Raw genomic sequence first — 13,972 nt, 5'->3', positions numbered from 1 at the left:
GTGTATAGATATTTATTGGCCTTCAATCCCATCAATTTCCCCAATACCATTTCTTTACTTATTATTGATCTCCTTCAGTTCCTCCCATTCAATAAATCCTGTGTTCCCCAACATTTCTGGAATGTTATTTGTGTCCCCCTTTATGAAGGCAGAACCAAAGTATGTATTTAGTTGGTCTGCCATTTCTTTGCTATCCATTATAAATTTTCCTGATTGACTGTAAGGGACCTACATTTGTCATCACTAATCTTTTTCTCTTCACATACCTATAGAAATGTTTAGTCAGTTTTCATGTTCCCTACAAGCTTACTCTATTTTCCCTTTCTTAACCAATCCCTTGGTGCTCCTTTGCTGAATTCTAAACTGCTCCCAATCCTCTCGTATGTTTTTCTTGCCAATTTGTATGTTTCTTCCGTGGATCCTAAAAATTCTCTTGTAAACCATGGTTTGGCCACTTTTCCCATTTTACTTTTGCACCAGACAGGAATAAACAGTTGTTGCATTTCACCCATGTGCTCTTGAATGTTTGACTTTGCCTATCCACCGTCATCCCTTTAAGTAATATTTCCCAATCCATCATAGCCAATGCAGAAAATATTGAACTATTTAGTCAGGAACTACTGAGAGTAAAGGCAAATTAATCTTTCAAACATTGTCCCTTTATGAGAAGCTTAGTAGATAGCGTTAAAGATATTGATTAAATATACTTTTTTTTGCATGATGTACTGTTTCTTCCCTTGGTGACAACTTACGCTGAATATTTTGTACTATCTTGTAAACAATGTTTCTAAATTCAAACATAGGATTGACAAGAGTTAGTGTTATTTCCTGAGTTTCTCAAGGGTCTAAAATAAAAGAGGTTAGCTAGCCCTTCAATAGACTCAGTTGAACTCCCTGCAAATATAAAATCCTGTTCAATCTGCTGTGTTGGTTAGCTTAACCTAATTACTTTTAGGATTGGCATGAGTTTTTTGAATAAAGCAGCTGAGTATCATGGAAGATGAGCCATTATGATAACTGTTGTCAAGGAGAATATTGAAATTCAGGCTACTAGACTAGAAGGGCTTGAGGTTCATAAGGAGGAGGTGTTAGCAATTCTGGAAAGTGTGAAAATAGATAAGTCCCCTGGGCCGGATGGGATTTATCCTAGGATTCTCTGGGAAGCTAGGGAGGAGATTGCTGAGCCTTTGGCCTTGATCTTTAAGTCATCTTTGTCTACAGGAATAGTGCCAGAAGACTGGAGGATAGCAAATGTTGTCCCCTTGTTCAAGAAGGGGAGTAGGGATAACCCCGGTAACTATAGACCAGTGAGCCTTACTTCTGTTGTGGGAAAAATCTTGGAAAGGTTTATAAGAGATAGGATGTATAATATGGAAAGGAATAATTTGATTAGAGATAGTCAACACAGTTTTGTGAAGGGTAGGTTGTGCCTCACAAACCTTATTGAGTTCTTTGAGAAGGTGACCAAACAGGTGGATGAGGGTAAAGCAGTTGATGTGGTGTATATGGATTTCAGTAAAGCGTTTGATCAGGTTCCCCATGGAAGACTACTGCAGAAAGTACGGAGGCATGGGATTCAGGGTGATTTAGCAGTTTGGATCAGAAATTGGCTAGCTGGAAGAAGACAAAGGGTGGTGGTTGATGGGAAATGTTCAGACTGGAGTCCAGTTACTAGTGGTGTACCACAAGGATCTGTTTTGGGGCCACTGCTGTTTGTTATTTTTATAAATGACCTGGAGGAGGGCGTAGAAGGATGGGTGAGTAAATTTGCAGATGACACTAAAGTCGGTGGAGTTGTGGACAGTGCAGAAGGATGTTGCAGGTTACAAAGAGACATAGATCAGCTGCAGAGCTGGGCTGAGAAGGGTAAATGGAGTTTAATGCAGAAAAGTTTGAGGTGATTCATTTTGGAAGGAGTTACAGGAATACAGAGTACTGGATTATCTTGGCAGTGTGGATGAGCAGAGAGATCTCGGTGTCCATGTACATAGATCCCTGAAAGTTGCCACCCAGGTTGAGAGGGTTTAGAAGGCGTACAGTGTGTTAGCTTTTATTGGTAGAGGGATTGAGTTTAGGAGCCGTGAGGTCATGTTGCAGCTATACAACACTCTGGTGCGGCCGCATTTGGAGTATTACGTGCAATTCTGGTCGCCGCATTATAGGAAGGATGTGGAAGCTTTGGAAAGGGTGCAGAGGAGATTTACCAGAATGTTGCCTGGTATGGAGGGAAGATCTTATGAGGAAAGGCTGAGGGACTTGAGGCTGTTTTAGTTAGAGAGAAGAAGGTTAAGAGGTGACTTAATTGAGGCATACAAGATGATCAGAGGATTGGATAGGGTGGACAGTGAGAGCCTTTTTCCTCGGATGGTGATGTCTAGCACGAGGGGACATACCTTTAAATTGAGGGGAGATAGATATAAGACAGATGTCAGAGGTAGGTTCTTTACTCAGAGAGTAGTAAGGGCGTGGAATGCCCTGCCTGCAACAGCAGTGGACTCGCCAACACTAAGGACATTCAAATGGTCATTGGCTAGACATATGGACAATAAGGGAATAGTGTAGATGGGCTTTAGAGTGGTTTTACAGGTCGGCGCAACATTGAGGGCCGAAGGGCCTGTATTGCGCTGTAATGTTCTATGCTCCCCTCATCTCTACCTGCTCCTTTCATGCCTCGGTTTCTGGGCACTTGCTTGGCACCAGAGAAACCCAAGCACAGCACAGAGCTGCTGTAAAATTGCACATTATGGTCCTGTTCAGGTGACTCACCAGCAAACAAAATTCCCCAAGAAAGGTCTTCCAGTGATTGCTGCCAAGATCTTCATGCCATTACAGAATTCCCAAAGGATCCCATGGACAGACTTGGACCTGCTACTTAGGGGTAGCTCCTCGGAGGAGGTCTAGAGGAAACTGGAATTCTGCAATCTGATCACAGATCATTGCACAAGTGTAAGTAGTGGACTCCTCCATGCTGCTTACCAGATAGTGCAGGAACTGCTGCATATTCACAATGGACTCTACAGTTTGATGGTGATCATCAGACAACCTTCAAATGTCTGGGGGTCCCACTCTCTCAGTGAAACACTTTTACAGCAGAACTGCTGCGTGCCTATCCTCAAATGTGTAGGCCTCATCCCAAACTCCTTTTTAAAATCTATAGGGAGTCCTCTAGGATCTAATACCTTAATTTGGGAAACACATGGAGGATTTAAGGATTCACAACAGAACACTCACCCCTCTCAGTGGCATTCCCACAATAGTCTGGTTAGAAAAATGCTATTTTGAAGAAATGCAGAGGATCTGTGCCCGGTGTGCTAGCAAATATTGCTTCCTCAATTGACAAATCTGGTTATTATCGCATTGTTAGTTGTGGGAGTTTGCTGCACACAAATTGGCTGCCATGTTCCGCACATTACAACAGTGACTACACTTCAAAAGTATTTCATTGGTCAGAAAACATCATATAATTGGTCATAGAATCCCTCCAGTGCAGAAGAAGGACATTCGGCCCATCGAGTCTGCACCAACCCTCTGAAAGAGCACCTACTTCGGCACACTCCCCCGCAAACCTGTAACTCTACCTAACCTTTGGGCACTAAGGGGCAACTTATCATGGCCAATCCACCTAATCTGCACTTCTTTGGACTGTGGAAAGAAACTGGAGCATCCAGAGAAACCCATGCAGACATGGGGAAAATGTACAAACTCCACACAGCTAGTTCCCAAGGTCAGAATTGAACTGGGGTCCCTGGTGCTGTGAGGCAACAATTTACATATAATTGTAAGGCCCAAATTTTCACCATGGCAGAAAGCCTCTCAGTGGAGGCATCTGGCTATTTAAGTAACCAGTTGCCTCCACTGATGTGGGGTTTTGTTAGGCCAAGAGTGTGAAACTAGAGTGTATATTTCAGGCCAACCAAGATCTGGTCCGAACGTGGTAGATTCATTTGGATAGCCAAGAGAGCTAAGATTCCCCTTTGGATGTAGTCCCAGGATACATTTAGAAGAGGTGAGGAACTTTTTAGGATAGGCAACACTCTCTTTGGGAATGTTGAAAGTGAACATGATTGTACAGAAGACTCATTGGAACTATAAAAGCTGTGAAAGAACTGTCAAATTTTCAAAATATCTGTCAAAGGACACTTGGTAAATTGTCATGGAGGGAGTAAGGGTAAAGGGTGATGGATGCAGCATGGGTTCATATGAATTGTCATAAGCTAGCATAGGGGCTAAAAAGAACCTGGGGACTTGGGAGGCATGAGAGGCCATGATAGGGTAAGTAGAGGGGCACGGGAATGAGGAGTCATGAGGAATTAGTGGGGGGCATGACATTGCACAGGTTCACACGGATGGGGTATGGCAAGTTTACAGGGGGCATGAGAGGAGTGAGGGAAGGGGGCTGTTTTAATTTTTCAAAATGCAATTCAACAAAGGGAGTGTCAGAGCATAGTGGCAAGCCTTCCATCCAGCCCGCCTCTGCACCTGTCAGCTTCCACACTCGTCCTGGGGGTGACACGTCTGACTTCTAATCCACACCATCACCCCACCCACCCGCAGAACAAAAATCAGAATCGTGGGTGCCCATTTTTAAAGGTCGGGTTTGTAGAGCCAGGAATTCTCCCAGCTAAATGCATCTGACCCAGGAGCAAAAATCTGGGCCCAAGCCTTTCTTTCTAAACATTCAGGAAATAATTGTAAGTTTGCATATTTAATATCTGTACCAATCTGATTTATGAGGAAATACTTATTTTATAATTGTATGAAGCTTTAACAAAATTACTCTGGTAGTGAATGAACATTTTTGGCATCATCAGGTGACTCAATATCCAACTGAAATTGGAAAATTGGGCAGGGGATGTGGTCAGACATAGTAGAGAAAGCAAACTGAACACACACAGAAACACAGTGTTCTCTGTCAAAAGCAATCAGATGTAAAGTTGAAAATCAAAGTCCCTAATTGCCCAAATACAGTATACCAACTCATTACTTTCCATTTATATGGCATATTCGACATAAAAATGGTTGAAAACAATTTACAGAAGGTGCATTGGAAGCTACTTACCATTATGGAATATACAAATAGGATGGCATAATTGTGAGGTGGTTCCGCAGCTAGCGATGAACCTTGCAACTATGCTTTCAAGTATGTCAAGAGCATAGAGACTAAGCTGAATAATCTCTTTTGAATTGTCCCTCGAGGGGGAAGAGGAAAGAGTGGTGCAATAGCATTAGTTGACAATTGAAGTTATTAATATTACCACAACTGTACAAACTTTCACAGGAAATATGCTGACTATCATAAGAAAAGTCCTGATCCAGAATACAAAGAAAGTCTTATATGGTCCACCCCTCAGCAGAACAGTACGTTACGGACAAGAGGAAGGTTAATTTAAACTGTACTAATTTCTCCTCTCACCACATGAATGTGTTTTGATTTGTGTGGTAAACCACTGTATTATATTGTACTTACTGTTCTTACTTATTGTACTTACTGTTCTTACTGTTTGTTACATGTCTGGATTTGTCCCTGCTGGCTCCGCCTGTGGCTCTGCCTCTCGGGCTCAAGTATAAAGGTGGCTAACCGCCAGCCCTGCCCTCATTCTGGGACCGGCTGCCAGCAGGTGTCTTTTAGCTGATTAAAGCCACAGTTTACTCTTCTGACTCTCGTCTGTCATCATTGATGGTACATCAATTTGCTTCCTCTTTATAGGTCATGGCATATTTCCCAACACCTCAGTTTTGGCGCGATCCAATTTCTATTAATGACCTCACAGCAAACTCGAGATAGGATGAACTCCAAGAGGGTGAGTAGGTTTACATACACTCAAAATGGGGGGCTTATCGCAATGTTGCCCCTTTTACATTCAGAGTGAAAGAGAGATAGCGATAATAAAGATTTACAGTGCAAAGACCACAGAGAAAAGAAGTAGTGGGTTACGTGGGTTCCACAGTCCAGAATCAAAGTCAAATGAGTTATTAATTTGCCGAGTTCTGTAAGCTGGAACCAATGCTGCTTAATTCAGTTTTCCTGTGGTGTTGACTTCACATATAATATAGGCGCAATGATGAATTAGTCTTGTAGGCAACGGTACATAATTTCCGGCAGAAAGACTGTAGATGGGGTCAGGTATTCAACTTGGGCCAGAAGACCTTTTCAGTGAGGCTGCTTTTTGAGTGGTAAACAACAAATTGATATTTGTAGTACAGCAAGGCATATTAATCACACAAGCTAGAGGTCCATATCACATGACTCCCACCTCTCCATATTGCCATTGACAAGGTGTGTGTTTACTTTGTGTGGGTCCCCAACATGGTTGAATATTTCAATCATTAAGAATTGTAAGGTAGATTATGAGGCCCTTTTTCCTAACAGGCGAGGAGCCTTGGGTTGGCCAAATTGGGATGTGAATTTCTGATGGCCTTTGTATAGCTCTCTTTGAATTTGGTCTGTGAAGTCCTCAGGGGGGGGGTGTGTGGAGGATCTCTTCAGGGATAACGTGGTGGAAGTTTCCTTGATACTGCCAAGGAGTTCCTTTTCTTCGATGATCAGAGGTAAGCATAGATTTAGCCATTCTAAAAGGTCTTTGTTCAGTTTTTAAAATAGCCTTGAGGATATCTATATATACTTGATTAAAAACATTCCTGATTATGTCTTAGTCCTCTCACAAGTAGTTTAGTCAGAAAGTAAAAAAAAAAGGGTTGAATTCCCACAAGATTTCTGCCAATTATTTGCATAATCCGAATGATCCCGAAAGATCCTCTCTTTGTCCCAATCCTGGATTGCTTATAGAATTTGAATTTATATTGGAGGTGACGTTCTTAATTCAGTATACAAACTTAATTGTGCAGAGCTTGGTGGAAGAAATAAGCCAGCCAGGTTCCACAAGTTAACAAGTTGAAAGTTTTACTGTGAAAGTGTACCCAGACAAAAATGCAGAAGTTACTAACACAAGCGTTAAAATGTACAAATATGTCCAATTACCCACTGAGACAAAAACAACATTAACACAATCCTCGCCCTCCCATCCGCTGCCACCTCCCAACACTACCCCAAACATACAAAACAGAAATAAAATTAGATCTTAAAACTTGACCAAGTAAAATTTAAAGTCAGAAAGAAATATTCACAGATTCTCAGCCGAAGGGCCATTTTCCACAGTAGCTGCAGGGACTTGGGTTTCTCACTGGAACAGTCACTGCTGGTTAATTATTTTTCTTCGAGACAGTGGTGTTGATTTGGGATCTTCTTTTCATTTGCAACAATGAGGTCTTCTGGTGGGTTTTCAAATCACAAAACACTCAGCTTTGATGAGAGAGATTTCAGAGAAAAAAAAGAGGGGATAAAGTTGTTGCCCCTTCTCCCTTGTGGCAGCCTCTGACTATTAGTTCAAATCCCATATATTCTACACGAAAGAGTTGAGTTACATGACCTCTCTCTGATTTCAATCTGGTCTTATTTGAGACCCTGCCTCTGAGAACTCAATCGACTCTGTCTTCAGAAAGCAACTTTAGAAAGCCAGACCTTTAGTAAAACGGTTATTTTGTTTACATTCTTACAGAGGTGCATAAAGAAGACAAGCAATTCTGACAGGAGATTTGGTAGTTAGGGTAATAGGTCTTTCTGTGGCTACACACATGAAACAGGATAATATTTTGCCTCTGGGGACAGGGTCAAGGATGTCACTGAGCAATTGCAGAGCATTCCAGAGGAGAGAGGATGAACTGCCAGTCCTCGTTGTCCACATTCGGACCAACGGCACACGCAGAAGGATGGATGTGATCCTGCAGTCAGAATTTAATGAGCTGGAAAATTACAGAGAGGTGCAAGAATTAAAACGGGGGATGTATATTATCTGAATATAGACTGGGATAGTAGCAATGGATAAGACAGAGGGCAAGATTTCCTAAAGTGTGTTCACGAAAATTTTCTTCAGCAGTAGTTTCCAATCCAATGTGAGAGGAAGTGTTGCTAGACCTGATTCTTGGGAAATGAGATAGTGGGTTGAGTGGCAGTCGGGGAATATTTAGGTTACAGTGCTCATTGCATCATAAGGTTAAGGATAGACTATTTTTTATTCTTTCTGGGATATAGGCATTGCTGGAAAGCATTTGTTGCCCACTCCTGAGGCCCTTTAACTGAGTGGCTTGCTATGCCATTTCAGAGGGTATTTTAAGAGCAACCACACTGCTGTGGGTTTGAAGACACATGTTGGGCAGACCAGGTAAGGATGGCAGATTTCCTTCCCTAAAGGACATTAGTGATCCAGATAGGTTTTTCTAAGAGATTGGATAGACTGGAATTGTTTCGCTTGGAGCAGAGGAGACTGAGGGGGGGCATGATTGAGATGTATAAAATTATAAGGGGAATAGATAGAGTAGTCAGGAAGAAACTTTTTCCCTTTGTGGAAGGATCAATGACCAGGGGTCATAGATTTAAAGTACGTATCCGGAGATTGAGAGCGGATGTGATGAAAAACCTTTTTACCCATAGGGAAGTGGGAGTCTGGAATTGAGTGCCTGAAAGGGTGGTGGAGACCCTCATAACATTTAAACAGTATTTAAATATGCACTTATGATGCCAAAGCATACAAGGTTATGACAAGTGCTGGAAAATGGGATTAGAATACTTAGGTGGTTGTTTTTGACCGGCACAGACGAGATAAGCTGAAGGGCCTTTTTTTGTGCTGTAGACCTCTCTGATTCTATGACAATCGGCAATGGTTTTGAGGTCATCCTTTGACTTTTATTGAATTCCACCATCAGCCGTGGTGGGATTTGAACCGGGGTCCCCAAAGCATTGCGTTGGGTCTCTGGATTATTCGACCAGTGACAATACCACTATGGCACTGCCTCCCCTCTGTAAAAGGACAAGGAACCTTCCAGAATAAGAATAATTAACAAGGGAGAGCCAACTTCAATAGGGTAAGATCTGGGCAAGGAACATTGGAACCAAAGGTTGGCAGGCAAAAACATAACAGAGCAAATGGGCTGCCTTGAAAGAGGAGATAGTTAGTTGAGGCACAGTCAAGGTATATTCCTACCAAGAGGAAAGGCTGGGCAACAAAATCCAACAAAATCACAGAAGAAAAAGTATGCTTATGTAAGATGTCAGGTTGATAATACAACTGAGAACCAGTTAAATATAGAAGGTTCAGAGGAGAAATAAAAAAGCAAATAAGGGAAGAAAAAAGAGCATGCAAAAAAGACTAGCAGCTAGCAAAAAAGAGAATCCAAATGTCTTCTTAAGGCATATAAATAGTCAAAGGGTGGTAAAAAGGGGGAGTGGAGCAGAGTAGGGTCCAAAAATAAGATTGATACATGCAGACAGCAGACCCAGGTGAGGTGTTAAATGAGTAGTTTGCATCTGTCTCTACCAAAGAAGAAGGTGGTGAAAGATAATTCAGACACTGGAAGGGTTTAAAAATGAAATAAAGATGGTATTGGATATGCTGTCTGTACTTAAAGTTGATGAGGCACTAAGATTGGATGAGATATATTCAAGGATACGGAGGGAAGTGAGAGTGAAAATTGTGGAGGTCCAGTTTTCCTCAGCGTCACGGGTGGTCTCAGAGGACTGAAGAATTGCAAAGGCAACAGCCTTGTACAAAACAAATGGCGTAAAGATAAGCGCAGCAACTAACGGGTAATCAGTTCAACCTCAGTGATAGGTATGTTTCTAGAAATTATAATTAGGGACACAATTAAATATCACTTGGGTAAATGCAGGTTAATTAAAAAAGCCAGCATGGATTTGTTAAGGAAAAATCATGCTTAAGTAACAAATTGTTTTGAAAAGATAGAAGAGTGCAATGCTGTTAACATGGTGATATGGACTTCCAAAAGGCATTTGATGAAGTGCTGAAAAGCATGCTTATGAGAAAAGTTACAATTCATGGAGTAAAAGGGACCATAGTGACATGGATGAAAAATTGATTGAGTGACAGGAGGTTAATGGATGTTTTTCAGACTGAAGGAAATTTTGTAGTAGAGTTTTACAGGGGTCGGTGTTGGGACCCTTGTTCTTCCGGATATATATTAATTACCTGGACCTCTGTGTACAAGGCATCATTTCAAATTTGCAGATGATAGAAACTTGGAAGAATTGTGAAGATGGAGGCACAAGGAAAACCTATTCACTCAGCAAGTGGTTAGGATCGGCAATGTACTGCCACAGGGCGTGATGGAGGCAGACTCAACTGACATATTTAAGAGGGAATTGGGTTATTACCTGAAAAGGAAGAATGTGCAGATGGTCAGAACGTCAGGGTGTAGCATTAGATACATTTCTCCTTTGGAGAGCCAGCACAGACAGAATGGGCCAAATGGCCTCCTACTGTGCTGTAACCATTCTGTGACTCCTAGCTCAATGATGAGTACAGGAGGGCATTCCAGGAGCAGCACCAGACATACTTAAAAATGAGGTGTCATTTTGGTGAAGCCACAAGGCAGGACTACTTGTGTGCCAAGCAGCAAAAGCAGCATGTGGTAGATAGAGAGCACATGATCCCACAGACAATGGATCAGTCCTAAGTTCTATAGACCAGCCACATCCAGCTGGAAATGTCAATATCGGTAAAAGATCACCGGACTCAATGATGGGAGAACCTAGTATATCAGTGCAGAAGTCAAGGCTGAAGCATCTGCTACCATCTTGATCAAGAAGCACCAAGTAGATGATCCATCTTGGCCTCCTTCTTAAGTTCCCAGCATCATACATGCCAATCCTCAGCCAGTTTGATTTATTCCACATGATATTTTGTTCTTTGTTCTTTATATGGCACAAGTGCTGAGGGTTTTGGTCAAGGTTATTGTCATGACCGGTACATGGTTGGAAGGCCGAAGGGCCTGTTCCTGTGCTGTATTGTTCTTTGCATATCAAGAAACAGCTGAAGGCACTTGATACTGCTTTGAGCCCTGACAATATCTCAGCAATCGGAAAACCTTTTCTGTTCTGGATCTAGCTGAACCCTTAACTAGGCTGCTCCAGAAGAGAAACAACACTGTAATCAACCTGATAATGTGGAAAATTGCCCAGGTATTTCCTGTCCACAGAAAATAAGACAAATCCAGTCTGCCCCACCAGCCTCCTCTTGACCATCAGCAAAGCAGCAGTCACACAGCAATAACCGATTCACTGATGCTTAGTTTGGATTCTGCCAGCCCCAACTTCATTGCAGCCATTGTAGCGTATGGGCAAAAAAGCTGAACTCAACAAGTAAAGAGAGAATGACTACTCTTGACATCAAGGCCGCAATAAACTGAGAGTGGCATTAAGAAGCCCTAGCAAAATTGAAATATGTGGGAATTAGGGGAAATTTCTCCAGTGGTTGGTGTCATATCTTGCACAAAGAAGGATGGTTGTGGTTGTTAGCGTTCAATGATCTCAGTCCCAAAATATTGTTATAGGAGTTCTTCAGAGTAGTGTCCTAGGCCCAACTATCCAGCTGCTTCATCATAATAGCCTTCAATCACAAGGTTAAAGTGGGGAGAGCGGGGATGTTCATTGATAATTGCATAAGTTTAGTATAATTCGTTACTCCCCATTTACTGAAGCAGTACGTGTTCATATACAGCAAGATCTGGGAAACATTCATGCCTGGGTTGATGAATGACAAGTAACATTTTGCCATGCAAGTGTCAAGACAATGACCAGCTCCAAAAAGAGATAATGTAACCATCTCCTCTTGACATTCAACTGCATTACCATCTCTGAATCTGTCACCATGAACTCCCTGGGGATTACCACTTACCAGAAACCCCATGTACCAGCTATAAAAATACTGTCAGTACAAGTAAAGCTTAATGCAGGGTTTTTACAAGTGCGGGTTGTGACCCGTGGGTGGGCTGTGGGCAGGAATCGGGGGGGTCGCAGAGTGATCAGTCGCAACTGGCATTCTCATAGTGGTCGCGATCATGGGAGAAGCACCCAATGGCCCTACTGGCATTTTTATTGAGAGTGGTGGCCGCTGCCACCTTTTGAATAAGAAGAAATTAGGCTTTGTGCAGTTTTCCGGCCAGAAGCGACAGCAGTGAGCTGGGGCGTCATTCTCCGACCACCCAGCGGGTCGGAGAATGGCCGTTGGCCGCCGTGAATCCCACCCCCGCCGGTTGCCGAAGTCTACGAAGGGAGAAAAGCCGGCGGGGCGTTAATGGCGCCGCTGACGTCGGAGAATGGAACAGGTCTGCGCAAGGCAGCCGTTTTTCGGCCTGCCGATATTCTCCCTTCCGGATGGACCGAAGTCCCGTCGACGTGATGACCGTTCACGTCGAAGTAAATCAAACCTCCTTTTCATCGGCGTGAACCTGTGCTCCAGGTTCACGCCGACCAGCGTGAAGGTGAGTGACGGCCTGGGGAGTTAGCCGCTGGGCAGGCGATGGCGTGGCCGCAGTCTGAATGTGTGGGTAGAGATGTGTCTCGGGTTGTGTGTGTGCGCGGCGGGGGGGGTGGTTAGAGTGGGCTGGGCTCCGGGGGAGTGCCGGGAGGGGGATGGATCCGTGCCGGGGCGGGGGATCCATGCCGGGGAGGAGGTTGGGGGGGTCCGTGCCGGGGAGGGGTTGGGGGGGGGTCCGTGCCGGGGAGGGGGATGGGGTGGTCCGTGCCGGGGAGGGGGATGGGGTGGTCCATGCCGGGGAGGGGGATGGGGGGTGGTCCGTGCCGGGGAGGGGGATGGGGGGTGGTCCGTGCCGGGAAGGGGGATGGGGGGGGGGGCCCCGTGCCGGGGAGGGGGATGGGGGGGGGTCCGTGCCGGGGAGGGGGATGGGGGGTCCGTGCCGGGGAGGAGGTTGGGGGGGTCCGTGCCGGGGCAGGGGATGGGTCCGTGCCGGGGAGGAGGTTGGGGGGGTCCGTGCCGGGGAGGGGGATGGGGGGGGGGTCCGTCCCGGGGAGGGGGATGGGGGGTCCGTGCCGGGGAGGGGGATGGGGGGGTCCGTGCCAGGGAGGGGGATGGGGGGTCCGTGCCGTGGAGGGGGATGGGGGGGGGGTCCGTGCCGGGGAGGGGGATGGGGCCCGTGCCGGGGAGGGGGATGGGGTCCGTGCCGGGGTGGAGGTTGGGGGGGTCCGTGCCGGGGAGGGGGATGGGGGGCCTGTGCCGGGGAGGGGGCAGGGGGGGGGTCCGTGCCGGGGAGGAGGTTGGGGGGGTCCGTGCCGGGGAGGGGGATGGATCCGTGCCGGGGAGGAGGTTGGGGGGGTCCGTGCCGGGGAGGGGGATGGGGGGGGGGTCCGTCCCGGGGAGGGGGATGGGGGGTCCGTGCCGGGGAGGGGGATGGGGGGTCCGTGCCAGGGAGGGGGATGGGGGGTCCGTGCCGTGGAGGGGGATGGGGGGGGGGTCCGTGCCGGGGAGGGGGATGGGGCCCGTGCCGGGGAGGGGGATGGGGTCCGTGCCGGGGTGGAGGTTGGGGGGGTCCGTGCCGGGGAGGGGGATGGGGGGCCTGTGCCGGGGAGGGGGCAGGGGGGGGGTCCGTGCCGGGGAGGAGGTTGGGGGGGTCCGTGCCGGGGAGGGGGATGGATCCGTGCCGGGGCGGGGGATCCGTGCCGGGGAGGAGGTTGGGGGGGTCCATGCCAGGAAGGGGGATGGGGGGGGGGGGGCCCGTGCCGGGGAGGGGGATGGGGGGGGTCCGTGCCGGGAAGGGGGATGGGGGGGGGTCCGTGCCAGGGAAGAGGTTGGGGGGGTCCGTGCCGGGGCGGGGGATGGGTCCGTGCCGGGGCGGGGGATCCGTGCCGGGGAGGAGGTTGGGGGGGTCCGTGCCGGGGAGGGGGATGGGTCCGTCCCGGGGAGGGGGATGGGGGGGGTCCGTCCCGGAGAGGGGAATGGGGGGTCCGTGCCAGGGAGGGGGATGGGGGGTCCGTGCCGGGGAGGAGGTTGGGGGGGTCCGTGCCGTGGAGGGGGATGGGGGTGAGGGGTCCGTGCCGGGGAGGGGGATGGGGCCCGTGCCGGGGAGTGGGATGGGGTCCGTGCCGGGGCGGGGGATCCGTGCC

General features: G+C 46.9%; 1 protein-coding gene and 1 long non-coding RNA gene across 2 annotated transcripts in view; one reads left to right on the top strand and one right to left on the bottom strand.

The window, feature by feature from the left end:
- Positions 1-13,972, bottom strand: part of LOC140408558 (testican-3-like) — a 959,832-nt gene that overhangs the window by 630,418 nt on the left and 315,442 nt on the right. The gene's annotated exons all lie outside the window — the stretch shown is intronic.
- Positions 5,651-13,972, top strand: part of LOC140408559 (uncharacterized) — a 303,176-nt gene continuing 294,854 nt past the window's right edge. Inside the window, exon 1 of the long non-coding RNA XR_011940140.1 lies at positions 5,651-5,801. This is a non-coding gene — a long non-coding RNA (uncharacterized lncRNA). The remainder of the gene's footprint in view (positions 5,802-13,972) is intronic.

The sequence above is a fragment of the Scyliorhinus torazame genome, chromosome 3 (assembly GCF_047496885.1).
Source record: "Scyliorhinus torazame isolate Kashiwa2021f chromosome 3, sScyTor2.1, whole genome shotgun sequence".
Lineage (NCBI taxonomy): Eukaryota > Metazoa > Chordata > Chondrichthyes > Carcharhiniformes > Scyliorhinidae > Scyliorhinus > Scyliorhinus torazame.
The sequence above is the reverse complement of the archived record's forward strand: the minus strand, read 5'-3'. Positions and strand labels throughout refer to the sequence as shown.